This window comes from Ochotona curzoniae, unplaced genomic scaffold (assembly GCF_017591425.1).
Source record: "Ochotona curzoniae isolate NIBS_2020 unplaced genomic scaffold, NIBS_Ocur_1.0 scaffold_2587, whole genome shotgun sequence".
Taxonomy (NCBI): domain Eukaryota; kingdom Metazoa; phylum Chordata; class Mammalia; order Lagomorpha; family Ochotonidae; genus Ochotona; species Ochotona curzoniae.
Genome location: NW_024467096.1, coordinates 7642842 through 7670727, shown reverse-complemented (window position 1 = coordinate 7670727; position 27886 = coordinate 7642842). Strand labels below are relative to the sequence as shown.

The window sequence follows — 27886 nt, the reverse complement described above, 5'->3', positions numbered from 1 at the left end:
TTCAACCCAATTATATCTTGAAAAAAAAAAAAAAAGAGGGGAAAAAGAAAAAAGGGAAGAAAACCAGCAGCCAGTGTGGAGCAATAAGAATTCCAACAAACATTGGGGGAGGAGAGGCAAAAGATTGGAAATGTTACTACAGCTGTCAAAAACTCTCCACTTTCAATGGAAACTATGAACTCACAGATTCAAGAGGTTTAGCTAGTACTGTTACCATAGCTGGGTAGATATTAGCCTATGTGTGTAGAGGGAACAAAGAAAAGGAACATTTTTAAAGAAAATGGTAAAAGCAGACTAACAGTGACACCAAAAGTAACTGGTGTTGTTCTAGAACTCTCAGATGGGTTCCCACCTATTCCCTAAGGAGACTACTAGGTCTGGTGACATGGCACTAGTAAGATCCTGAGAGGACTTCTGGGAAGTCTACACCCAGAAATGCCTTATCTTCCTGGCTACCTGGCTCATCACTTCTCCCTGCCTCCCACCTGAAGTATTTCCTGTGGGAAGAACGTCTAAGCAGCCCACCTCACAGCACTAAGCAAAAGAAAAACAAATGAACAAACTGTCCTAAACACATTATCCTGAGCCCCAAATCCACACTCACTCCTACTCCGTAGCCGGCATTACCCACAACCAACCTGTGTGGTTTCCACAGCTGACCCTTCTTCACCCATCTTCTACTCACTGCCCAAGACTACAGATATATTTCCCACTTTTGTAAATTTAAGTTTTTCAAGGTAGAATCTATTAGCAGATAAATTACCTAGATGCATAGGTTTAAAAGATAATACCATTAAAAGCCAATTTTTCATTTTTTTATTTTATGATACAATTCCATAGGCTCTGGGATTTCCCTTACCCTCGCCCTAAATTCCCTACCCTCTCCACTGATTTCCCCTGTGTTATTACAATAGTGTTGTCTTTCTTAAGCAGTTCTAAGTCCATCATTCTCCCGTAAGTGCATCTTGACATCACGTGTACGGACAATGGCAGAGATATATTGTCAAGATATATTTAACAGTTTCATTGGGAGCTTAAGTACTTTAAACTACTTAAAAATAAGCTTTGAAGTTCACCTAATTCCAGTGTAATTATATTCCCATCTCCTACAGTTAAAAACTGGCCATAACAAGCACTCCAATAAGTTATCATGAAAGGAAGTATTACAGTTTAATTTAAAAGTATTGCAGTTTAACTCACTACATATTTTCACAACCTATTTCCAGATTTTTACAAGTGTTATTTCTCAAGAACGTAGTTTAAAATTCTTAAGTTTTTACAGGTTTCACCAAAAGTTAAAATACTAAAAATAATTTAAAATTGCTCTCCTATTCCCTTTAACACATATACATAACAGAAAATTACCAAGAATCTACATTTTACATCAACTTTCAGAAAACTCCAGTAACAAATCCAAAAGCTCTTACATTTAAAATAAATGCATATTATAAATGAATACTTAAATTTTAAAACCATATAAATAATCTCCATATTATTTCAATAACCCATAAGGAATAAAAATTATGACATTTAAAATTACACTGCTTTTTAGGTTAAAAATACATAATTAAATGCTACTCTATAGTCCCCAATTAGACATCTGAAGCATTAATGAAAAACTCCAAGGTATACTGAATTTACTAAATGTAACTTTAGCTACATGCTGCTGAACCACTTTTTTAATCAAGCTCTACATCACAGAAGACAAATTTTAAAAAATTGTTCTTACCAATGCTCTATAGCATCATTCTTCCCAACTGCTGGTATAAGCAGGGCTTTAAAAAGTCAGCTCTTAATACTAAAAATATAATAAAACTAAGCATAAAAACCCTCTCAAATGAGAAGCTTATGCCAAATACTTATGTCTTGGTTCTTTCAGAACTGCTCTCAAAATTAAGACATCAGATTTTAGAATTTTAAATTCAGCTATTTTAAACAGGTTTTCAGAAAACATATCCTCCTCCCATCTGAACGTCACTGACAGAACTCCTATTATTTGAATAAGTCACATCCAGTTAGTTCCCTGAAGTTCTATTTCCAGAGGACATGCCTGAGTCTTGATGTTATCTAAACAGCAGGGAGCTCATTGGCCACTGTGCTAACCAAGCCCTTCCTTGCTGTGTGAGAAAAACTAGCACAGGACAATGTGAAGCCATAAGGAATAATTCTCACTAAACACAAGGCTAATTTACAGAATTTACATTTTTTTATCACAACACATAATTACTAAAAACCATGCATAGTATTGATCGCAAGCTTCTTTCCAAAATAAGAGAAACTCTCCCTAACAGATACGGAAATCCTCATTTCTAAATCATTGGCTTCAAACCCAGGTTCCCACCGAGTGACCACCTCGGCATGCCCAGCCTCTGAGGGGCACCCTGCGTATGTGCCTGCAATGACAAAGCAGGCAATTTCACCAGGTCATGGGTACAGAATGACCTAGAACTCAAATAACACTTCAAGCAGAGCAATTTTGAGAAACAATTTGAATTCACAAGTTAACTTTCTGCTTCAGTTAGTATTTGCCAGCTCCAGCAGGACTCAAGTAAACTAAAATTTTAAAGAAATTATTCAAAATTATCAAAACTAAAACATAAAAAAAACCTGAAGTAACTGAATTTTCTCATTTTTTAACTCTGTAACACATATACACTTTGGAGTTTTAAAAATTAAAACTGTGCACGAAGACTTTGGGGACACCCTCCACCGGAGAGTGCGCTGGAATAGTGCGCTCCACCGCGTTCTGCAGTTCTGGACGTTTGGTTTCTGGCAATCAACCACACACCCCATCTGAAAAGGCCACATGCCAGAACAGGCTGTCCCGGTCCTCCAGTGCAGCCGGCACAGCCAGCACCCTCAGTACTGTTCAATACTATATGTACACATCAGTATGTACATATATGTACATGTACTTAATATGTAACATATTAAGTATGTGCTTAAAATATCCAAATCAGCGTCAGAGCAAACAAGACAACTTGCCATTCAATAGCAGTCCTGGCTTAACAATGGAAACAAAAGTATGTTCTAACACACAAAATTTCCAAACGCTACCCACTGAATTACCTCAATTTTAATACCTCCACAAATACTTGCACAAAAATTATGAAAATAAGTTTGCATTTTTTTAGCACAATAATCAAACTGTGACACCTCTTTACAAGGGCAAAACTTAAACCTTCAAATCAGCTCCTAACAATAAGAATGACATAATATAATTTAATGAATACATGGAAATTTTCCGAGGATACCAGCTAAATTTTAACAAAGCTCCACTCAATACCCATTTTATCACTTCCCATCTAGGACTTTCTCTTATAATGCATGCTTTTGTTTCTGTGTTTAGGCTTAAGGAAGACCATTGTATCCAATATACACCAACCCAAGAGTGTATTTACATTTGTAAAGTGGACTCTTTGTGTAATTAGACTTTTTGGTGTATTACAAAACAATATGATAGCCGTAACAAAATAAGCTATTAGAAAAGTCAATACAATTATCTGTATTGGGACCAATATGAAGAGTAACTGTAGCTAGCATTATGCCTTTCTTGCATAAATCTTTGCCACTTGCATTATATATGGCATTTACAGAGCCTGCAGCGCAGTACATTAAGCCTCTGCCTGCAGTGCCAGTATCCTATTGGATTGGTTGTAGTCCCAGCTGCTCCATTTCCAATCCAGCCCCCTGCTGATGTGTCTGGGAAAGCAGCAGAAGATGGCCACAGGCCCTTTTTTGAGCACAATAATCCCCTTCTTCTAGCCCCTGGGGGGGGGGGGGGTGAACCAGCAGATGAAAGATCTCTCCCTCCTTACTCTACAAATCTGCCTTTCCATTAAAAATAAATAAATCTTTAAAGGGGGAGGGGAACCAACCTCTCATTCATATACATCTTAAGTCGTAAGACTTATCATTAGTCCAAAGTTGCTCTAACAGTACATACTTAGACAGTTTTTAGTTTTAAAAAAAGGGGTAAAGAGTAACCTTTGGAGGAACAAATGATATCTATTTTACTTTATTAAAAATGAAACACAGGGGCCAATGTTGTGTTAATTAAAGCCACCACTTGCAATGCCACTTGCAATGCCTGCCACTTGGTACTGGCTGCTCCACTTCCAATCAGCTCCATAATCATGGTATAGGAAAGCACAAAAGCTTCTGGCTTCAGCCTGAGCCAACTGCAGCCATTGCAGCCACTTGGAGAGTGAACCAGCAGACGGAAGATCTCTGTCTTCCTCTCTTTTTCCTTCCCTCCCACCTCGGCACCTCTTACTCCCTCTCTCTTTCAAACAACTTTTTCAAATACATAAATAAATCTTTTTTAAAAAAAACTTAAACGAGGTCCAGAGTGGTGGCCCAGCAGCCAAAGTCCTCGCCTTGAACATGCCAGGATCCCATATAGACACTGGTTCTAATCTTGGCATCCCCGCTTCCCATCCATCTCCCTGTTTATGGCCTGGGAAAGTAACTGAGGGCGGCCCAAAGCCCTGGGACCCTGCAACCACGTGGGAGACCCAGAAGAGGCTCCAGGCTCCTGGCTTCAGACCAGCTCAGCTCAGGCAGTTGTGAAACAAACAAACAAACAAAAAAATGTATATGGGACTGGAAGGTTGGCTCAACTGGCTAATTCTCCAACATCAACATCCCATATTGCCAGTGATTCTAGTCCCTGCTGCTCCATTTCCCATCCAGCTCCCTGCTTATGACATGGGAAAGCAACAGGAAAATGGCCCAAAGCACTAGGAACATGCACCCACACAGGAGACAGGGAAGACGCTCTGGCGTCTGGTTTCAGATCGGCCCTGATCCAGCCATTGCAGCCACTTAGGGAGGGAACCAGTGGACAGAAGATCTTTGTCTCTCCTTCTCTCTGTAAACTTGACTTTCCAATAAAAATAAATAAACCACTAAAAAATAAAGAATAAAAGTTTATGTGTATAACAATTTTTATATTTTTATAAGAATTTTTATACTCTATGACAGAAGTTGACATGTCTCAATTTTGGTTTATTTGAGACAGAAACAGAGATCATATAGAAACAAAGATCATCTCCACTGGTTCACTCCCCAAACACAACACTTAGGGCTGGGCCAGGGCTCTAACTAGGAATTCCCACGTGTGTTTCAACGTAATTGTACACCACTGCCATATTGCCCTCTTCATCCATTGGTGGGAAGATGGGTTCAAGAGCCAGAGCTGGGAATCAGCCCCAGGCACTCTAGTACGGGATGCAGGTGTGTTAACCACAAGGCTGAATTTCAGACTTAGCCTCCAAATTTCATATCAATCATAGCTGGAGAATCTTTCTCCACCAAGGACCATTTAGAGGCAATACATAATTATCAACTTAAAAACTAGCTGGGCCCAGCACGATAGCCTAGCAACTAAAGTCCTCGCCTTGAACGTCCCAGGATCCCATATGGGAGCCGGTTCTAATCCAGGCAGCCCTGCTTCCCATTGCGGTCACTTGGGGAGTGAATCATTGGACAGAAGAGCTTCCTCTCTGTCTCTCTTCCTCTCTCTATATATATGACTTTGCAATAAAAATAAAATCTTAAAAATTTCAAAATCTTACCATGTTTTATTAAAAATAGTGCAACTAGTAATACAAAATAATAAGGCCCAGGGTAATCATTAAATATTCAAAACTGGAAAACCAAAAATATTCCTGACAAGAATACCGACCCTCTTATAATCCTCAAATCACAATTACATCAGTAAGTTGGTAAGCCTGACGCCTTTAAGCTGGGGTGGAAGTAAGGGGAGACTTGAGTGTCCCAGGAATCCTCTCACCAACAGGAAGAATGGACAGGTGGTTGAAAGCATGTACCAACTTTTAATTCTACAATGAATAGCCAGGCTTGTGTCTAAACCTGAGTTATTTACAACACACTTCCTCCTGTTTATCACACTGTTCTATACGCCTGGGCATCACTTTTAAGGTAGTCACTTGGCAAGCTCCTCACACAAGTACACTTCAGTCCCTCTACAGTGAGTTAGATTTATTTGTAAGCCACCTCTGTGCCCCCTATGTTTTGGCCTAGATGAGAAGCATTAGGATGTAACACAGACCAAATAGTAACAAACTTTAAATTATTTTATCATATTACTATCTAGAAGTATTAACTCATCACCATATATCAGGACTATTTAATTAAGGAGAGTAGGATACATAACTTCTATTCTCCCATCCCCAAAACAAAAGCAAAGCACAAAACTCAAGGCTTAAACTTTTCCTTAAAATGAAAAGTATTTCAACATGAGTAGTTATGCAAGTTGCTTCAGCTGCCTCAGTCTCAACTTCCTCCCCACCGGCAGGCATGTGGAATAACCCCAGGACAGACTAAGCCATCAGGTGCTGCCCTTGTATGTGGCTTGCTGTTGCACTCTCTCGCCACCAGGTGACGTCCCAACATTAGCTGGAACAGCCTTCACAATAAACAAGCCTTACAAATACAGCAGCTACAGTTACAAGGAATGATAGAAATTAGTGATGACAAATTACATATAAAATGCTTTAATACCACTGGACATACTGATATGGGGCGAAAAGTTGCCCTTTATTTATTTTTGTTTCTTTGAAAGGCAAAGTGATAGATTCTCCATTTGCTAGTACAGTCCCCATCTGCCTAAAACAGCCAGGGCTGGGCCAGGCCAAAATCAGAAGCAGCAACTCCATTTAAGACACCAACACGGATGGGACGGACCCAAGCAACTGACCAATCAGCTGCTTCCTCCCAGGGAATGCATCAGCAGCAAGCTGATCAGAAACACAAACCGGACTCAATCCCAGGCACTCTGACAGAAGACAAGGGCATCCCAAGCGATGGTGTGACTCCCTGACCGCACCATCCACCCCAGGTGATGCCTAGGATTCATGTCTCAACAGAAGACCAGTAAACTCAAAAGAAAAAAGAAACTAAAACCAAATATACTAACATGGAAGGGGAAATCAAGTACATTACTGCTCCTTTATGAAAATTACTCCCAGATTTTCAATTATCTACTACAATTCCAGGATCACACTCCTATGGAACAAGGGAGGAGAGAACAGTTTAACAAGCTGGGTGTATTTCAAGTATAAAATTGCATGGAAAACCATTTACTTGTCTACTAAACTGGCATACACAAATACAGATAAGCAATGCCTTACCATATCACTTATTAACTGCAAATCTAAACTGCTTTTTTGAAAAATCAACTGGCATTTAAAACTACTCATGGTTTGATCCAATAATCCCAATTTCAAGACTCCACCATTCTGCCTAGCATGCCGTAAGTATCAGACGCCTTCAGTTCCACACCTGCTCCTGGTTCCTGACTCCAGCTTCCCGGCAAAGCAGATCCAGACAGGCAGGGCCTAGTAGGTACTACGGTTCTTGTCACACACATGGAAAATCTACATTGAGTTCTGGCCTCCTCTGCTTGGCCTTGGCCCAGCCCTGGCCATCTGGGCGTTTAAGGAATCAATCAGCAGATAGAAAACCTCCCCCACCAAATGATTAATTTTTTAAAAATCATTACAAGACCAGGCAAGGTAGCCTAGTGGCACTGGGACCCCATCTGGGCACCAGTTCATGCTCCAGAGGTCCCACTTCCCATCCAGCTGGCTCCCTGCCTGCAGCCTGGGAAAGCAACAGAGGATGGCCCACATCGGAGACCCGGAGGAGGCTCCTGACTACAGATCATCTTGGCTCTGGCTGTTATAGCCATTTGGGGAGTGAACCAGCAGATGGAAGAGCTTTCCCTCTATTTCTCCTTCTCCTTGTAAATCTGACTTTCCAACAACAACAAATAAATCTCTAAAAAAAATTCACTACAAATGATTCACAACCACTTACCTATTTGTACATAGGTTAAGTGCAAAACACGTGTACAGCTACAATACTGTAAGCAGGAAAAAACTAACATCTGAGTATCCATCAACGGGAGGGGCAGTAACTCACAGGATTAAGAAAAAGAATGAGTCAAATCTATGCTGACAGCAAGACAGCACCACACAACGTACAAAAACAAACAAAAGGTATATGCCCTACAGATTATTCTTGAACAACCAAAGCACAAAAAACTGGACAGTAGCTTAAAACGAATAAAGAGAAAAAAGAGAAAGATGTAAGCTATATACCAAAGTCAGTATCATTTTAAAAGGTACATTTCAGAAGATCACAGCTGTTTCTTCAAATTCCTCCACACTTGTCAGACTTAGGAAAAGGACATTTTCTGTTTTAGTCTTCGCAGGTAAGTGTGGGTACTTAGAAAAGACACACTCAGATACAATGAGTACGAACATTTTAAAATAAGCAAAAAGAAAATGAGGCCTGAGTATTTAATACAATAAATATTAACAAATCAAGAGTTCCAGTACCATCTTGTATAAACAAACCAAATTTATAAATAAGCCCAGTTCCCCCAAATAAAAACAAATATACTTAAAGTTCAGAATTAGGGGTTTTTCTAATAAAACTCAAATGAGTGCTTCTTTTTCCATTTTAATGCCTTTAAGTGACTGTATCTTTTACACTAACACTATTAGCCAAATCCCTAATAACTAATTCCACATGTCAATAATTTCTAAAGATGGTCTCTGAAATCTAAACATTAGCTATCTCTCAAGCTGGTATTTTTAACACCTGACCTGAGTGAAGCCATGATGCACCAGACACTGAACCCTTACCACTGCTGTCCGGAGGTCCGGGCTACTGCGCGGAAGTGACTGCACAGGCCGCTCACCACTGATTAAAGCATTCAAAAGATTACACTGCAATCGGGCACGACAACCAAGAGGCAGAGTGTACACAGAGGGTACCAAGCAGCAGCAGGACCAAGAGCTAGGATGACAAGGCAGGAGTGAGAGACTCGGGGAAAAAAAAGGATCAAAAAAAAAAAAAAAGAACAAATGAAAACTTACCAGGGAATATAAACCCTAAAATAATTTTTCCCACTACAAGATTCACCTCAGAGTCACTGCACTATGTTTGCAAGAAAGCAAAATAAGTTTTACTCAAGACCAATACTACGGCACACTTCACATTTCACATAAAGATCCTATCCCAGAGCAGCACCAACTCACTAGAAAACTGTTGTGTGCGGCAAGCACAACCCTGCACATTTGCAAGCGTGACTGAGTGGCACTGCCATCAAGTCTTTCATTAGCCTTACACACTTGTGCTACTTAACATTTACATACACACTGGAGGGGTCAGTGCTAAGGCACGCAGTGGGCCTGCATCCCCAGAGCAGTTCACATCCAGGTACTTCACTTCAATCCAGCTCCCTGTGTTAAGCTGCTTGGGCCCCCCACCACCCACACGGGAGACCAAGCAGGAGGTCCAGGTGATGTAGCCATAACTCAGAATCACTGTCCTTGCCTTGGAGGTATACATTTCACTCTGATGCACCCAGCCCAATCCCAAGGAATAGGACTGCTAAATCTTTTGCCGCCATAATTTCTTCAAAGACCGCTATTTCTTACTATGTTATCCTTAGAGTGTTATTTAAGTCCGCTATGCTGAATTTCATGGAAAAAGTTTTCTCAGAACAATGAAGACCCTGTTAACAGTAAGGGAGGTATCAGTTCTCAAAAACAATCAAAGCACTTAGAAACCCAGGACCACTCAAAGTGCCAACAATCTCCCAATACAAGTATTCCCAACTTTACCACTTAGTCTCTTAACTACACAAGATTCTATGTGCGACAGAACCTTAGGGAAAACACAATCTTTGCAAATACTTAAACCTTCTTTATTATTTGTACTGTGGATTCATATTAAATCAATTAAATCAATATGACTATTTAAACAAGGAGAAAAGTGAGAAAACTAATTTAAGTAGTGAAAAGGCACCTGCCATTAGATACCTACCACAAAATCAGCATGAAACAAATACTTGCCTGTTGTTCTCCACCACTCACATGCCACATAGCGACTCCTGAAGCTGACCAGGACCCCAGCTCACTAGCCCTAACCTACTACTAGGGCTGGCGTAGTGGCAGAGCACTAAGTCTCAGCCTATGGTACCAGCATCCATATGGGCACCGGTTCGAATCCCAGCAGTTCCACTTGTGATGCAGCACAGGAAAGCAGCAGAGGCTGGCCCAAGTCCTTAGGCCCCTGCACCCACATGGCAGACCCAGAAGTTCTTAACTTCTGGCTTAGAACTGTTCCAACTCTGGCCATTAAGAATATTTGGGGAGTGAACCAGCAGATGAAAGATCTGTCTCTCCTCTCTCTCTCTGTAACTCTGCTTTTCCAACAATAACCACCTCCCCCCCGGGAAAAAAAACCTCAAGAAAATTATTCCTAAACTAGAGGAAAAAGTGGTGTTGAAATTGAACTATAGTATCTATTTCCAACCAATTTTCAAACTTGACACCCTTATAAATTTCTTTTCCAAAGTTAATTTTGACTTGACTATACTAAGGGTTTCTTTTTCAAATCTCAAATGAGAGAGAAATGGAAGAAGTGAAGGAGGGATCTTCCGTCTCCTGACTCACTCCCCAAATGATGCCTACAAGCGCCCCAGACATGGAGCCAAAGTGAAGAGTCATCTCCAGGTCTACACAGCGGTAGGCAAGAAGGCAGCTACCTGAGCCCGTCCCCTGCTGCTCCCCATGGTGCCCATAAGCGGTGCCCATGAGCGGGAAGGCAGCATGGGGAGAACCAGGCCTGGAACCAGGAACACTGAGGGGATCACAGGCGGCTCAAGCAACAATTTAACCACTAGATCAAAAGGCTCCGAGGCCTCACATGAAAGGTGATTTCGCTTTCCTCAACTCTTTCGGTCAACCAAGAAAGAACTGGAAACCAAAATGTCTCGTATCAAAATAAATAACTAAGGTATTTTCATCCTATTTCACAAATGGGGGAAAAAAGAGCAACTGAGAGGTTGTAAAAGAAGTCACCTTCGACATGTACATGGGTGCAATTCCATGAGTCATTTTAAAACAAACTAAAAATAGTTCGTTTTATATGCCTATCAAGCAATCAAAGGCAACCCTCAGAAGTTGATTCTCAGCAGGAAAACACACTAAGGCTTGAGATGTGCCATTACCAGAGCACAAAATAAAAGCCAGGATAAACTCTATTCAACTAAAACAGCTCCTAGCCTCGGATCCTTTACTGACATGCTATCACTTAATCCCAAACATCTGACTGCATGTTACCTTACCATTCAACAACAGGAAATTCTCTGCATAGTTAATTCACTTTTTCTGGAAATGAAATTTCTTACCTTAGTTTCTTAGTTTCTGAGTGTTGATAGATCACTTAAGAGCAAATCCAGGCCCGGCATAGTAGCCTAGTGGCCAAAATCCTTGCCTCACATATACCAGCACCCCATACAGGTGCTGGTTCATGTTCTAGCAGCCCCACTTTCCATCCAGCTCCCTGCTTGTGGACTGGGAAGGCCCAAGGCCTTCGGACCCTGCGCCCATGTGGGAGACCTGGAAGAAGTTCCTGGCTCCTGGCTTTGGATCAATTCAGCTCCAGCCATTGTGGCCACTGGGGGAGTGAATCAGCGGATGGAAGATCTTCCTCTCTGTCTCTCCTCCTCTGTGTGTATCTGACTTTCCAATAAAAAATAAATAAACCTTTAGGAAAAAGAAAAGTGCAAAACCCAAAGGAATTAAACCATCAACAGAGATAAAATTCTATCATGATTACCAGATTAATTCTGTAGTCAAAGCTTGCTATCTGAGCAAATGTGTTGCCACCTCAGGTTCTAGGAAAGGCCTTGCTACGAGCCAGTAGGCCTATGATGTTAACAGATCAGATGGTAGAGTAGCTTTCTCTGGGAACTGTTCTATAGAAACTCTTTAGCAACCCCCACCAGCTTTTTAAGCTTTCATTCCCTTCTGATTATCACAAAATCATTTTAAACTATTCTAACAGTGATCATCTTTTCCAGTCACACTTTATTTACTCATTAGATTTCACATTATCTCTATTTTTTTTTCCAAGGAGGTTTGTTTACTTATTTGAAAGGCAGAGTTGCAGACAGGTAGAAACTGCAGTGGAGAGAGGCAGAGATGTTCCACCAACTGATTCATGCCCCAAACGGGCCCAACAGTCAGAGCTGGGCCACACGAAAACCAGGAGCTTGCAGGTACCCAAGTACTCAGGTCAGCTCCCAGTCCTTTCCCAGGTACCTTATCAGGGAACTGGATAAAACATGGACCAGCTGGAACTGGAACCAGTGCCCATCCCAACCTCTACTCTTAACCTTATGAATGTTTCTAGTTAATAAATTTTATGATCACTGATTATTAAATTCTCAGAATCTTTTTTTTTTTAGTCTCTTTTTAAGAGTTTGTTTATTTGGCAAACAGATTTACAGAGAGAGGGGAAAAGGCAGAGAATCTTCCTTCCTGTGGTTTGCTCCCCAGATGGCCACAATGGCCAGGGCTAGGCCAGGCGGAAATCAGGCGCTTCATCCGTGTCAACCTTGCAGGTGGCAGGAACCCAGGCATTTGGGCTATCCTTTGCTGCTTTCCCAGGCACATAAGCAGGAAGCTGGCTGGATCTGAAGTGGAACAGCCAGGACCCGCAGTGGCACAGCCAAATGAGATGCCATAGTTGCAGGAAGTGTTTCACCCAAGGCAGTCCCTAACCAAAAATTTAAAGTATGTGTCCTAATTCTGAATCTTATTTCTCTGGTCTCAAAGAAATGAAGATCAATAAAACTCAAGGGATCATGTGGATTGCAATCTCATAGGCAGATTGCAATCCACATGAAAGCAGGTTCAAGTTCTGGCTATTTCACTTCCAATTCAGCTTCCTGCTAATGGCCAGGGAAAGCAACGGAAGCTGGCCCAAGTTCTTAGGTCCCTGCACCCACATGGTAGATCTCGAAGAAGCTCCTGGTTCCTGGCTTTTTTGTGGCCATTTGGGAATGGCACAACAACAGATGGAAGATCTGTCTCTCCTCTCTCTGTAACTTTGCCTTTCAAATAAATAAATATTGAATCAAATAAAGCTCAAGTAAAACAGCAACAACTTTTTGTTCCTTACATGTTAAACACATCAATCACATTGCAGTGCTCATGACTACAGATTGATTCTCTCAGTAAGTTGGTTCGTTTCACTTCACAAACTTTTGAAACCAAAGGTTGGATCTCATCAGCTACTTCTTGGATCCAAATTTACCAGATAAGGCATATTTAGCAATCCTCTTAGCCAAGGTGACATGCTGCATGACACCCATGAATGACTGAAAATTAAAAAACAGTACCAAACCCAATGGATATGATTTTTCTCCTATATGTGTACACACACCCGTGAAAAAGTTTAATATATAAATTATACACAGTGGTTAACAATAAAATAGTTAACAATAAACTGTAATAAAAGTTAACAGCACGTAGTCTCTCTTACTCTGCAAGTATCCTATCATATTTTCACCTTTTCACTTAAACAAGTGTGAAGAACTTCCAGCCCACGGTCCCTCTGCAGCCTGGGCTCTGTGCTGCCCTGCCAACGCAACTGCAATTAATGTAGGGTCATTTTTCAGTTGATAATTTCACATGCCACATGAATGACAAATATCCTAATAGCCCTTGGAAGGAAACAGGTTCCCCTCCTCTGACTTAAAAGCAACACTTCACATTCTCTCACAGGTACAGGTTACAGCCAGTAGCACCACTCACGCTTGACTAAGGAGCCATCAGTAAGTAAAACAAGGTGACCTGAACACAGGTATTGCCAACCTGCTAACCAGGAGCCTGGCTACTAAACAACTCATAAGCGGGTAGCTATACGGTCTGGGTACTCTAAACAAAGAGCTGATTCATATCCCAGAGGACGGAGCACCGGGTAAGAATTACTATCTAGAGTTGCTTGCAATTTAAAGCGTATTTTTGGAATTTCCCATTTTATCATTTTGGACCGTGGCTGACAGCAAGCCACTGAAGCCACGGAAAGTAAAGACACAGATAAAGAGGTACTAAGGTACATGCGTCAGACATGTCACCTGGACAGATGCCAAAGGTTATCTGCCTTTAGCATACCACCATGAATTTTTTTTTAAGAGTATCCATTTTAAGAGTGATAAGCCTCGTGCTCCTATTCAACTGATAGTTTATTCTCATACAAGGTCTCCTCACTTAGCACTTGCATAGTAAAATCACCAAGTATACCAGCAAATAGAATTCACTTTCAAAAAAATGTTATCAGGCTGAAAAAAAATGTGATCAGACTGGCACAGTGGAGCAGCATCCCAACACCAGAATTCCCCAAAGGTTCTGGTTCAAGTCTCAGCTGCTCCGTATCTCACTTGGTTCCGTGCTACTGCTCCTGGGAAAGCAGGAAAGGTTGGCTCAAGTGATTGGGTCCCTCACCAAAATGGGAGACCCGGATAAAACTCCTGGCTCCCTGGCTTCAGCCTGGCCCTGCCTTGGCTGCTTCGGCCATTGAAGAATCAATCAGTGCACAGAAGGATTCTCTCTCTGGCTCTGTCTCTTTGCTTCTCTGTGTGTGTGCAACTCTATCTTTCAAATAAATAAACCTTTAAAATAAAAACATACACATCATCAACATCATTTTGAAATTCTACTTCTGGGCCCAGCACAGTAGCCTAGTGACTAATGTCCTTGCCTTGCATATGCCAGTATCCCATTTGGGTTGTACTTCCCTTCCCACTCCCTGCTTGTGGCCTGGGAAAGCAGTAGAGGACGGCCCAAAGCCAAGAGTCCCTGTACCCATGTGGGAGACCCAGAAGCTCTGGGCTCCTGGCTTCAGATCAGCTCAACTCCTACTGTTGCAACCACTTGGGGAGTAAACCAGTGGACAGAAGATCTTTTTCTCTGTCTCTCCTTCTCTCTGTAAATCTGACTTTCCAATAAAAAATAAACCTGTTTTTTTAAAAACAAATTCTACTTCTGCTTTCCAAGATGTTAAGAATTATAATCACCGAGTTACCATGCACAAAGTTATTTTCTTCATCACTTAGGCTACTGAGAAAAAAAAAAAGAATAAAAACGAGTTTCAGGACTGGCATTGTGGTACAGCACATTAAGCTGCCTGTGACGCTGGCATCCAGTATGAGCTCTGCAAAGTCCCAGCTGGTCCACTCCTGACACAGCTCACGGGTAATGAACCTGGGAAAGCAGCAAGACAGTTCAGCTGCTTCCTGGCTTCAGTTTGGCCCGGCCCTACAAACTGTGGCCATTTGGGGAGTAAATCAGCTGATAAAAGATCTCTTTCTCTATCTCCCACACTCTCTTTAGAACTCTACCTTTCAAACACTTTTTTCAAAAGATTTTTTTTTAATTGCAAAGGCAGATATATACAGAGGAGGAGAGACAGAGAGGAAGACCTTCTATCCAATGATTTATTCCCCAAACGACTGCAACAGTCAGAGCTGTGCCAATCCGAAGCCAGGAGCCCAGAGGCTCTTCTGAGTCTCCCACTCAAGTGCAGGGTCCCAAGGCTTTGGGCCATCCTCAATTGCTTTCAGAGGCTACAAGCAGGGAGCTGGATGGGAAGCAGGGCTGCCAAGATCAGAACTGGCACCCATATGGGATCCTGGCATATGCAAGGCAAGGACTTTAGCCTCTAGGCTACCATGCTGCCCTCAAACACTTTTTTTTTTAAAGATTTAAACAAAGAGGAAAGACAGAGAGGAAAATCTTCAATCATTGATTCACTCCCCAAGTGGCCACAATGACCAGAACTGCGCTGATTCAAAGCCAGAACCCAGGAGCTTCTTCCAGGTCTCCCACACAGGGTCCCAAGGCTTTAAGCCATCCTCGACTGCTTTCCCAGGCCAAAGGCAGCGAGCTGGATGGGAAGCAGTGCCACGGGACAAAAACCGGTGCCCATATGGGATTCCAGCGTCTGCAAGGCAAGGACTTTAGCCACTAAGCTACCACTACAGCCCTCAAACATTTTTTTAAAAAGTGAGGTTCCATAGGGTACCCTATTTCATTGCTTATTCTTACGGAGTTTGACCACTGAGCAGGTTGTAAATCTGGAGTAATATAATCTAGGTCACATCTCCTAATGTTACTATTTATCCTAAGAATAAATCCTATTTGTATTTGTTTCTAAGATTTATTACTTATTTTACTTGAAAGAGCTACAGAGACAGAGGGACAGAAACAGAGACCTATCCTCTGATTCCCTCCCCAGTGGCCACCACAGCCAGAGCCTGGCTAGTCCAAGGTGGAAGTCGGGAGTTTCTACTAGGTCTCCCATGTGGGCACAGGGGTCCAAGGACTGGGCCATCCTCTGTCACTTTCCCAGTTTATAAGCAGGGAACTGAATCAAATGAGGAGCTGCTGGGACTTGAACTGATGCCCATTTGGGATGCAAGCACTGCGGGTTAAGGATCAGCCATCATGCCAACCCAACAGCAACAAATTTAACTACTTAAAAGTATAAACTTCACAATGCACTTGCCAAAGAAAAAATTAATAGTAAATTATGGAATGGGAAAACACTTAAGATTTTATGAGAGAACTTTAGAAGTCATCAGACTTTATAGTTTACCTAGATCTTACTTGGATATTAATCATGTGATCACTGTCCTATACAGATTTATGGTTACAACTGGAGTGGCTGGAAGCTGGCCGTGGTTTCTTTAGGACTCCTTTATTGAGAGGCTCAGTAGCGAAGAATCAGCTTGCTATGACACTGTGCCAGCCCCCACATCGCCATTCTAAAGCATCACATTCACAGGGATCAGGGAAAAAAACCAAGCTATATAAGCACACATTGAAATGAACTATTCATTATATTCCAGAAGAGCGCTCCTTGGTTTAAATACATTCTCACCCAAGTCTCAAAGTAGACAGGTCTATTAGACTTTGAAGACAACCCGAATCCCAGCTCTAAACTACTGTACGAGCTGGAGGCTTCTAGTTACGGGTTTACGAGGTTGCTTATATGTGACCAGGCAACATTTCCGAACCTCCGTTCCTCTGTCTGTAAAACAGGGTGAGAACTCACGTCAAGCACTTAATTCGGAGCCCAGTACATATGATATGCTCACTCCAAACTATATGAACTATTACCACTGTTAGTCAAAACCGTTAAGAAAAAACGAGAACTCAAACTCAGATCTGACACCCAGACCCCATGCTCTTTCTACAACACACTGCAACTGTCAACTCTTCCGTGTGGGAATCCATACTTGAAACGTGACAGAGACCAGACATTGATTGCACAGAGCAGTTACAGCATTCCCCAGGACAGCCACACCCTACCGTGGAGGGCTGGGTTCAAGTCCTGGCTCCACAACAACTCATTTCTTGCTAACGTGCACCTGAAAAGGCTGCAGGGTATGGACCAAGTGCTTGGGTCCTTGCCATCCCCACGAGCCACCTGGACAAAGTTCCCAGCATCCTGCCTGACCCTGGTCCAGCTCTGGCTGGCAAAAGGGGAACAGACCAGACGATGCAGCATCTGCCTCTGCCTTTCAAATAAAATGAATGAAAGAAAGAAACCCAGTTAGCTTCTTTTTTTTTTTTTCAAAGAAATATGACACATGTGGGAAACTGATACTGTCTGAAAAAATAATTCAGTTAACTAAACCAACAGAAATATTCTACTTCTGATATTGTAGAACCAAGAAAAAAAAACTATCAGAAGATGCTGTTTAGACATTCAAAGTTTTCTTCTGATTGCTAAGAAAATAGCTTCCTATTTACACAGGAATTTGTTCTATTCTTCTCAAACTATTTGTAAGTTTGAATTATCAGTGGTCCCCCCCCCCCCCGTAAATCTCTGGTTGGCCTGAACAAAGAAACTGGGCCCTCCTGCAAAAAAATTTGAACAGTACATCAATTTCAAGTTTGTTGGCTTGACTTCCAGAATAAACTGTTGCTACTCACTATTTTTTATTTCATTCTAACTGTCCTACTGACAAATTAAGCAATCAAATGCTCACTTTTCCTACCCAATTAAGCTGACTGAAAAACAGGCCACTGTTGTTGTACTAACACCAATCAGACTCTCACGTGACCATGGCTGCCCTCCTCCTGCTCGGCAGGGTGGACGGTGCCAAGACCATAGCCAGGAGCAACAGTTAACCTCCCTCAGCAGTCAGCAACCGTTTTACTAGTTCCAACAACTTCCAGGAACCAATCTGCCTTACAAATGGGTTGTTAAACCACAGGAGAGGCCCACACTTATCCTGACAGCCAGTCACCTACTCAACCAAGGAATAATCCTCTGAGAAAACTGCTGCATCCAGCACGAGGCATGAGACTTGGTAAAGAGGCTGCCCTCTAACCCAAGGCAGAACACTGAACTATGAACTCGCCCTCCAAAAGCAATCAGCACAACCTTCATTTCAGCCACGAACCCTTTAAAGGTTGGTGTTCCCTTTGCAGTGAGTCCCTGCATTGCTGAGATTTTTCAAAATTCTAACTTCCTGCCTCACAGATCTAAAATAGCCATTACATACTCACTCAGTTCAGAATCAAGGGCGGCGGAACCCTGGCTTCTGGTCCTAGCCTCACCGCTCCACACCCATTCATTTTGCACTAATATAACCACTAAATACAGCTTGAAGACACTGACGATTAAAAGTAGTTAATTAGGGGAGTGATTCATACCTCCTCTGTCCAGACACCAAGATTCTAGGATGTTTCGGTCGGATCTACGGGAAGAGGGAACGATGAACACCTGTCACAAACGCTTTCCAAATCAGGAAGCCCCGAACTGAGTTACTGTCTAGCTCCAGCCCCATTCCCGAGGCCACCCCGCACCCCACCCCACACTAACAAACACCACCAGAGAGAGCTCCTTACTTTTTCCCTGAGTCTGTGAAACCAATGGGGAGCCTCAAAAGCCTTCGAGAGACTCATCGAAGAGACTAGAGAGGGGGCCTAGGTTTTTCCCAGTGCGAAGTCCGCGTGAGAGGCCCGCAGGCAAGTCCAAACTGACTTGGCCTCTCTGGGTTTGCCAGTAAAATGCAGAGACCGGCACGCAGCTGTCAACTGCGCCGCTAAGGTGTGTCGGTTCCTTTCCACAACAGCCTACACACAAACCCACTCAGCACCGGTCCGCCCACCTGCGACCACCCGGCCCGGGGACGCGCCCTCCCCCGCGAGGAGGAGCGGTGCTGGACCACTGTCCCCATCCACTGTCCGCAGCGCATCGGGGCCAGGCCTTCACGACCCCCGGCGTGGGGCTGCTGCCCACTCCACCTGCCCCGGCGCGCCCCTGGGAAGTGATGCCCCATGGCGGCCCGAAAGCTCCCCCGGTCCGAACCTCCCTCGTGGCCACCAGCCACCACTACCCACCCGCTCGCCGGGGCCACTCACCGGCCGCGCCGTCTCCTCGGCGGCCTCCCGGCCGCAGCCACCAAGGGGCCGCCGCTGTCGCCGCCGCCACCGCCGCCTCGCCTCTCAGCCCAGCCCCATCGCCCTCGGCCCGCGCCGGCGGCCGCGGGGCGCTCGGGCTCGAGGCCGCTGCGGCTGGTGGGGTGAGCGGAGAACGACGCGCCGCGGCGGGGCCCGGGCCGAGCGCAGGGAGCGTCCGCGTTCCCCGGGGCGCCCGCGGCGGCGTGTAGCCGGGCAGGCCGACGGAGGAGGCGCTGGGGAGGGGGGCGGTCTGCACTCGGAACGGCCTCCCGCCGCCAGCGACGGAGCGAACCCCCCTCCCCGGGGCGTCCGGAGCACGCTGCGGGCAGAGCCGGCGGGCAGGCCGGGGAGCGCGCGCCGCGAGCTCGGGACTCCCGCGCCGGATGTGAGCTCACGTGATGCCTCAGCCCCGCGCCGAGGCCGGAGGGGCGCGGAGGGGACGTCAGGGGGCGGGGCGCGCGCAGGCCCCGCCCACGCGCCCGCCTGGGGACCCCCGTCCTCCTGCCCGGCCTTCCCGGCCGCATCCTGAGGAGAAGCGCTCCGACGGGTCAGTGTGTGGGACGCGGCGGGGAGAAGCGCTCCGAGGGGTCGGTGTGTGGGACGCGGGGATGCCAGCGGAGGGGCGAGGAGGAATTTGCCTTCCTGTCTGCATTAACTCATAATCCAAATTCCTGTTTGACGAAAGGGGAAACTGAGGCCCAGGGACTAGCCTAGCCATATTCCAGGATCACGGTCACGGTCGCGGTCAGGGAGGAAGCATGAGCTGGAATGGTGAGGGACGAGAAACCAAATCCCGGCTCCCAATTCTGGCCTCTTTTATTCCTTCATCTCCCTTCCCTCCGCGCCCTCCCCCCGCCCAAAAAAATGAATCAAAAACAAAGACTAGAATTCGCATGTGGCAGCAGCTGTGCGCTGCCCCCCGCGAGGACACCTTACCATGCGTCCGTCGGCCGCCTCCCGGCAGTGCCGCGTGCAGCTCAGACGCCTCCAGAGGCGGAAGGCTTATCTCGGGCAGGCCCCGCCGGATATCCAAATCGCGGGTTCGGTTTTCGCGGCGTCCCCGGGGCAAAGCGCTCAGCCACCTGCTGCCTCTGGCTCCGCGCGCCCTGGAGCGCAGCCATGTAGCTATCGGGACTCCTGAGTGTTTGGAGGGCACATCCTGTACTCAGCCCCTGTACTCGAGCCACACTCGGGGGACGCTCCTGGGGTGACACCTCCAGCGGGGGAACTGATGGAACTAAGGAAGGAGGCGCCAGTGTGTTGCCCTGGTCCCCCGGTAGAGCCTCCTGCCATTTTCTTAGACCACAAGTGCACAGCCGCAGAGTGCGAGGGCTTCACACCTCCCTCTTCCCAAACTTCGTCTTTCCTTCCCAAGGTGATTAGATGAGATGCAGAGTGTGGAAGCTTTGGGCAAACGCTGGATAATGTCTGGGTGGGACTGGACTGGGCAGACCTCTTCTCTGACCTCTGCTGCTTCACTTGCCCCCTGACTGTTTTCCGGAAAACTTTAAAGCTCACACTCCTCAAAGTCCTAAATAGAAGGCAGCCCTCCCGCTCAAGTACTTTGTGTGAGGAGCCACTGGAATACAGGCCCTGAGGGTTTCAGCCGTTTTGACTCTGTACTATTACTGTTGCGCGGTTCTGGTTATCCACCAGTGAAATGCAACTTGGTGGCATCTCACGTGAGAACCTCACCCACCAGTCTCTTGCCCATCTACCAACACCTATGATAATCTCAGTCCCCGGTCAGTGGGGCCCAGTCAGGGCCCCTCCCAACCAATTCCCCACACCCGCCGCACTTTCCAGGCCCTCCTGGTTGTATAAATGAGCCTCCACTTGTGCCCCCTCTCCCTTTTTCCCCTAATCTTGGCTCTGCCCTGTTCTGCTCCATCTGGCCCCCTTCCCCTGTCCTGGCAGCCCCCATTCCTGTTCCTATTCTGCTGGAGTAAAAGACCTCCTAATATCTCATCATGTCTGGTAATTTCCGCTCATGATAAACTAATGGTAAAAAGAGGACTTGGCTGCGGGAAATTAGCTGCACATAACAACTTTAAGTGCGCTTAAAACTTAAAACTTGGCTGTTGCAGTAACTAAAGTCCTCACTTTGTACACACCAGGATTCCATATGGGTGCCAGTTCTAATCCTGGCAGCCTAGCTTCCCATCCAGCTTCACTGCTTGTGGCCTGGAACAGCCCAGAGCCTTGGGACCCTGCACTTGAGTGGGAGACTCAGAAGAGGCTCTGGGCTCCTGGCTTCAGATCAGCTCAGCTCCAGCTGTTGCGGCCACTTGGGGAGTGATTCAGTGGATGGAAGATCTTCCTCTCTATCTCTCCTCTTCTCTGTGTATCTGATTTTCCAGTAAGAATAAATAAATCTTTAAGAAAATGAAAACCTAACACGCTGTCCACCCAGAGACCCACTGTGTCTCCACATTCTCAAGCAGACCTGCTAAACGGTGGTCACCTTGTCTTTCTCCACTTCCTCACATCCCAACACTGGACTCCACCACCACCACCACCACCACCACTATTCATGCTCCTGCACCCAGCTCAGGCAGGAATGACCCGAGGCCTTCATTCCCTCAAACCTACAATGCACACCTCCTATTGATTTCTCTGGCTCTCTCTGCTACACTTGACACCTTCTGGAACCTCTCCTGTCTCGGTTTCTAGAAGAATGCACCCTCCTAATTGTCGCATCTCATGGATTATGGATAAAACCTCCTCAATGTGAATTTACATTCTGAAGGCAGGATGCCACCTAAGGAAAGCAGCTTTTCTCATAGCTCTCATTCTGGGGAGCTCACCCCCACCTCCATGTTTTTAGTCTCAGATCCACAATATCCACTCCAGAACTCCGCCAGAAAAGTAGACCTAAACATCCACCTGCCTGCAGGGCAACTCTGCCTGTACAGCACAGGAACCCCCAAACTCACAGTGCCTCTAAACAGAACTCAGCTGCTTTCACAATGTTCCTCTCCCAGCTGCAGACATCATAGTAAGACAGCTAGGAATGAGTGAGTCATTTATGATTCAGCCCCCGCTTTACCCAATCACCAGATCCTATCTGGTCTACCTCCTTGATAAGTCCCAGATTCCCACTCTCATTCTCACCAGCATCCTTCCTGAGCTGTTACTGCCGCCTCCTGACAATCTTTCTTTTTTTTTTTTTTAAGATTTATTTATTTATTGGAAAGTCAGATATACAGAGGAGGAGAGACAGAGAGGAAGATCTTCTGTCCAATGATTCACTCCCCAAGCCGCCACAACAGCTAGAGCTGAGCCAATCCGAAGCCAGGAGTCTCTTCCAGGTCTCCCACGAGGGTGTAGGGTCCCAAGGCTTTGGGCCGTCCTCGACTGCTTTTCCAGGCCCCAAGCCGGGAGCTGGATGGGAAGCCGGGCTGCCGGGATTAGAACTGGCGCCCATATGGGATCCTGGGCATGCAAGACAAGGACCTTAACCATTATGCCATTGTGCCAGGCCCATCCTCCTGACAATCTTTTCAGCAAATTCATCTCCATTCAGCCTTCAGAGCCAGCTACCTAACCCACACACCTGCTTACACTCCTAACAGGCCCCCTGGGCTTTGGGCTGCCGTGTGAACCTCCCAACCACCCTCAAGAACTTGTCAACACACTCAGGCTTTTTTTTTTTTTTTAAGATTTATTTTTATGGGACAGTCACATATACAAAGACAAAGATCTTCCATCCTTTGATTCACTCCCCAAGCAGCCACAACAGCTAGAGCTGAGCCAACCCGAAGCCGAAGGCACAAGCCCAAAGCTTCTTCCTGATCTCCCTTGTGGGTATAAGGCCCCAAAGCTTTGAGCCATGCTTAACTGTTTTCCCAGGCCACAAGCAGGGAGCCGGATGGGAAGCGGGGCTGCCAGGATTAGAACTGGCGCCCATATGGGATCCTGGTGTGTGAAGGGAGGACTTTAGTTACCACTAAGCTACCACACCAGGCCGCACACTCAGGCTTTTAAAAAGACCCCCAAGGGAGCAGCAACATGGCTTGTAGCACTGGCATTCCATGTGGGCACCAGTTCGAGTTCTAGCTGCTCTACTTCCAATCCAGCTTTATTTCTGCTGATATGCCTGGCAAAGCAGCACAAGCTGGCCCAAGAGCTTGGGCCCCTGCACCCCCATGGACTATTTGAATGAAGCTCCTGGCTTCAACCTGGTCCAGCTGTAACTGCTGCAGCAATTTGGGAATTAAATCAGAAAATGGAAGCCCTTTCTGTATCTCTCAGTCTCTCTCTGGCATGCTTTCACTTTCTCTGTAACTCTGCCTTTCAAATAACTGAATAAAATCTTGAAATAAAAAGACCCCAAAGAACCTGGACTTCAAGTTGGAACCCAAATCCCCACAGTATGGCAATACACAGCTGGGGAAGGAAACTATAGAAAGAGAGCAGCCAAATATTGCCAAGAACCCTCTGATACAGATGTTTGGAGTCTAGAGAGGTGAGAATGTAGACAATAACTTGGAAGGAGATGCTGAAACAAAGAGCCAGAAACTGAAGAGAAACCCAAAAGAGAGGAGAAAGGGAAGGACAGCAAGTCTTGAGAAATTCTGCAAGGCTTCCGGATGCTCAGCCCATGAGCATGAGACTGGCAGGGTCCTATATGAGCTGGGCCTTACCCATCCTTCCCTCCTCCCACCCATGATCACAACCACAGACAGCTAACAGCAGTCCTAGCAGGCTCTTACTTTGTACCAAGACTTCTTGCATCTCCTCTGTCCTCCACAGCCTACTTGTCACCTGCCCTGCCTGCTTCACTAAGGCAGCCCAGCATTCCAGCAAATAGGACAGGACAGACCGAAGGCCGAGGGACACTTGGAGACTGAGAGACACGGTGTGGTGTTGCAGTGACCAGATACCACAGCAGCATTGGGCAAGCAGTGATCTGAACTCCACCAGTGGCCAGAACTCCACCAGCAATCAGGTGGGAAGGAGAGTTCACTGGGAACTCAGGAGATGAACCTAGAAAAAGAACTGCTCATCCTGCTGGTTTGTTTGACCAGGAGCAGAGAAAGAGCAGCAGATCCCAAATAGGCGGTGTGGGAACAGGGTGACTTTTACAGCTCAGGTACCCACCAGAGCCACATCAGTCATCATTTTGTGCAGGAAGGCAAAGGTTATGGGACAGAACTATGCATGCACTAAGCTGTGAGGGAACTCATTTCTGTGTCAGTGAATTGCAACAACGTGGCATCCTACAGATTCCACCCAAAATAGGTCTGGATAACCCCTAGACCTAATAGCCAGTAGATCAAGAACTCCACAAGTGGCACATCAGGTAGCATTTTGTATAGCATGGCAAAGACTTTCTGACAGCAGGGGCAACAGTGAGCTGCGCATGTGCTGAGCTGGGAGCAAACTCACTGAGCTCAGTACATTGTACTGGTCACCATTCACTGGAGGGAGTAACACAAGTGACTGCAAACAATGAACTGTGTACCAACCGCAGTAAGTAAAAGCAAACTGTAGACCTATGGGTAACACAGCTTAGAAGCCTGCCCTAAGGAGAAGAATCTGCTAAACCCAAAGTTCAATGGCCAAGAAAAAAAGAAGAGACAGAGGCACATAAATATTACTGAAGACTCCCCCACAAAGAAACAAAAGGTTTTGCAATCCTCAGAGTTACCTGATGAATGCATCAAGAAAATAGGGGATATAGAATTCAGAACAATGAAAAGCATGTACAGGAGTTCAAGGAATTACTGTAAGGAGTATGTCACATAGGAAATAGCACATTGAAACAAAATCAAGCCAATTATTGAGAATGAAGGATGCAATAGAGCAAGTTAAAAATTCAGTGGAAAGTCTCCATACTAGCGGCAGAAGAAAGAATCTCAGAACTGGAAGATATTTTTTCTCACAATGGGGAAACAATTGAAAAGCTGGAAGCAGAGCTGGACCAAGCTAGAAAAGTATTGAAGACATTTTAAAAGGCCAAATGTAAGAGTTATGGGAGTTCCAGAAGGTGCAGAAAGAGAAACTGGGTTTAAAAATGCGTTTAATGAAGTAAAAAGAAAACTTCCCTAATCTGGGGAAAGAATTAGGAAACAACATCCAGTAGGGGCACAGAACTCCTAATAAGGTTGACCAAAAGCAATCTTCACTATGACACATGATCATCAAGTGCTCTTCAATTGAGCTAAGGAAAAGATCCTTAAATGTGCACAAGAAAAAAATAAATTGACATATAGAAGAATGGCAATTAAATTCACAGCTGACCTATCACAGGAAACTCTACAGACCAGAAGAGAATGGAGCAACATATTTCAGATTCTAAAAGCAAAAAATTGTCAGCCTAGAATAATGTACCCAGCAGAGTTTCCCTTTGTCTTTGAAAATGAAATAAAATTCTTCCACAGTAAAGTTAAAAGAATATGCCTCTTTCAGTCCTGCCCTACAAATGGTACTTGAAGATGTTTTCTGACAGAGAAAAGGAATAGCACCTGCCATAACCACAAGCAAATGTGAAGAACATTCCATAAAATAACGAGAAGTCTTAATCAGTAAACAACCCATTGCTAAAATGACAGGACCAAATTATCACCTATTAATATTAAACCTAGAGGGGACTTGGGGAGAGAAGAAGGAAAATCTCAGGGCCTGTGGAACTGTGTTACAAAATAATAATAATAATAATAATACAAAAAAGAAGTTTAAAAAAACATTAACCCTGAATGTAAATGGCTTAAACTCATTAATCAAATGTCATAGATTAGTAGACTGGATTTAAAAATCAAAACCCATCTATTTGTTGCCTAAGGGAGACACATCTCACCACAAACAGCAGAAATTATATAATGGATTTTGATGTTTTTGCTTTTAGTTTCATTTCTTCAAAATGAGTTTTTTTCTCATATTAAGTTTTTCACTGACTCATAGTTCATATAGCAGCAACATTTTCTTCAAGAAGGTTCTTTTTTTAAGATTTATTTATTTTTATTACAAAGTCAGATACGTACAGAGGAGAAAGAGAGGAAAATCTTCTGTTGATGATTCACTCCCTAAGTGACTACAACGGCCGATGCTATGCCAATCCAAAGCCAAGAGCCAGGAGCTTCCTCCAGGTCTCCCACGCGGATGCAGGGTCCCAAGGATTTGGAATGTCCTCGACTGCTTTCCCAGGCCACAAGCAGGGAGCTGGATGGGAAGTGGAGCTGCCGGGATTAGAACCGGTGCCTATATGGGATCCCAGCGTGTTCAAGGCGAGGACTTTAGCTGCTAGGCCATGCCGCCAGGCCCTCAAGAAGGTTCCTGATTTTCTTTTTCATTTCTTCAGTGACACACTAGTCATTCAGTAGCATGTTATTTAAATTCATAGCGTTGTAAGTTTTTATTTTTTCTCCCTTTTTTGGGGTTTGTTTTGTGGCTTTTGATTTAAGGGGATGAAACCTACTGCTCTGTGAGGTTTTCTTTTTATTATTATTATTTTTTATTGGAAAGTCAGATATACAGAGAGGAGCAGAGATGGAGAAGAATATCTTCCATCTGTTGTTTCACTCCCCAAGGGACCACAACAGCTGGGACTGAGTGATCTGAAGCCAGGAGCCTGGAGCTTCTTCCAAGTGTTCCACACAGGTGTAGGGTTCCTAAGCTTTGGGCCAGGATCCAGGAACTTGCTCCAGGTCTCCCACGTGGGTCAGAGTCCCAAAGCTTTGGGCTGTCCTCCACTGCTTTCCCAGGCCACAAGCAGGGAGTTGGATGGGAAGCTGGGCTGCTAGGATTAGAACCAGTACCTACGTGGGATCCTGGTGCCTGCAAGCCGAGGACTTTAGCCACTAGGCTGATGTGCCGGGCTCTATGAGGTTTTCTTTTAATTTGGCATCCATCAGCCCTACATGAGTTGTAGATGGACCACAGAGGGTCTTTAGATTCCTGAAATTCAAATGCAAAACTGTTAAAGAAAATAGTAGATTTTTTATTATGTATTTATTATTTTTTAAAGATATATTTCATTGGAAAGGCAGATTTTACAGCGACATAGGACAGATGGAGAGCTCTTCCATGCATTGGTTCACTTCCCAAATGGTCACAGTAGCCAGAGCTTGGGTATGATATGAAGGTGAGAGCCAGGAGCTTCCTCCAGGTGTTCCACAAGGATTCAGGGTCCCAAAGACTTGGGCCAGCCTCCACTGCCTTTCCAGTCCATAATCATGTTGCTGAATGGGAAGTGGAACAGTAAGGACATGAACTGGTTCCTCTATGGATTGTTGGCACTAGCAGGTAGAGGGTTAGCTTGCTACACCATCACACATGTCCCAGAATTAGAGCTTTTATCAACTTCTCAAAAATGTCTGGGATCCCAAAATGAAACAGAGCTCTGCTCCGTATGTGACCTTATCCACAATGGCTGGAACGATCATCTGCAAGGACAGTAACAATTGTTATCTAAGACTCAACTCTTGTCCTCCTTCCTCACGTTAGCTCTTCTTCCAGGCTTTCTACCTTAGCCAAATGCACCTGCTTAAGCCAGAAGCCTGGAAATCTTTCTCCACAGCTGCCTCTTCCTCAACACCTCTCCATCCCAATCTGTCTCAAATCCTTCTACATCTCTC

The 27886-nt window shown here is 44.9% G+C and overlaps 1 protein-coding gene and 1 pseudogene across 6 annotated transcripts in view; one reads left to right on the top strand and one right to left on the bottom strand.

Annotated features, from left to right (window-relative positions):
• Window positions 1–19658, bottom strand: part of ATP13A3 (ATPase 13A3) — a 90327-nt gene extending 70669 nt beyond the window's left edge. For 4 of the 6 annotated variants that reach the window (XM_041003016.1, XM_041003018.1, XM_041003020.1 and 1 more), the window contains exons 1-2: window positions 19269–19658; window positions 18558–18601 (exon numbers count right to left, since the gene is read on the bottom strand). The gene's annotated coding sequence lies outside the window, so the exon portion shown is untranslated. Of the gene's footprint in view, window positions 1–16773; window positions 16924–18557; window positions 18602–19268 lie in introns of all 6 variants that reach the window. The other 2 variants (XM_041003017.1, XM_041003019.1) reach the window with 2 other exon arrangements.
• A 542-nt stretch (window positions 19659–20200) lies between these two features.
• LOC121171092 overlaps window positions 20201–27886 on the top strand; it is a 36754-nt pseudogene continuing 29068 nt past the window's right edge.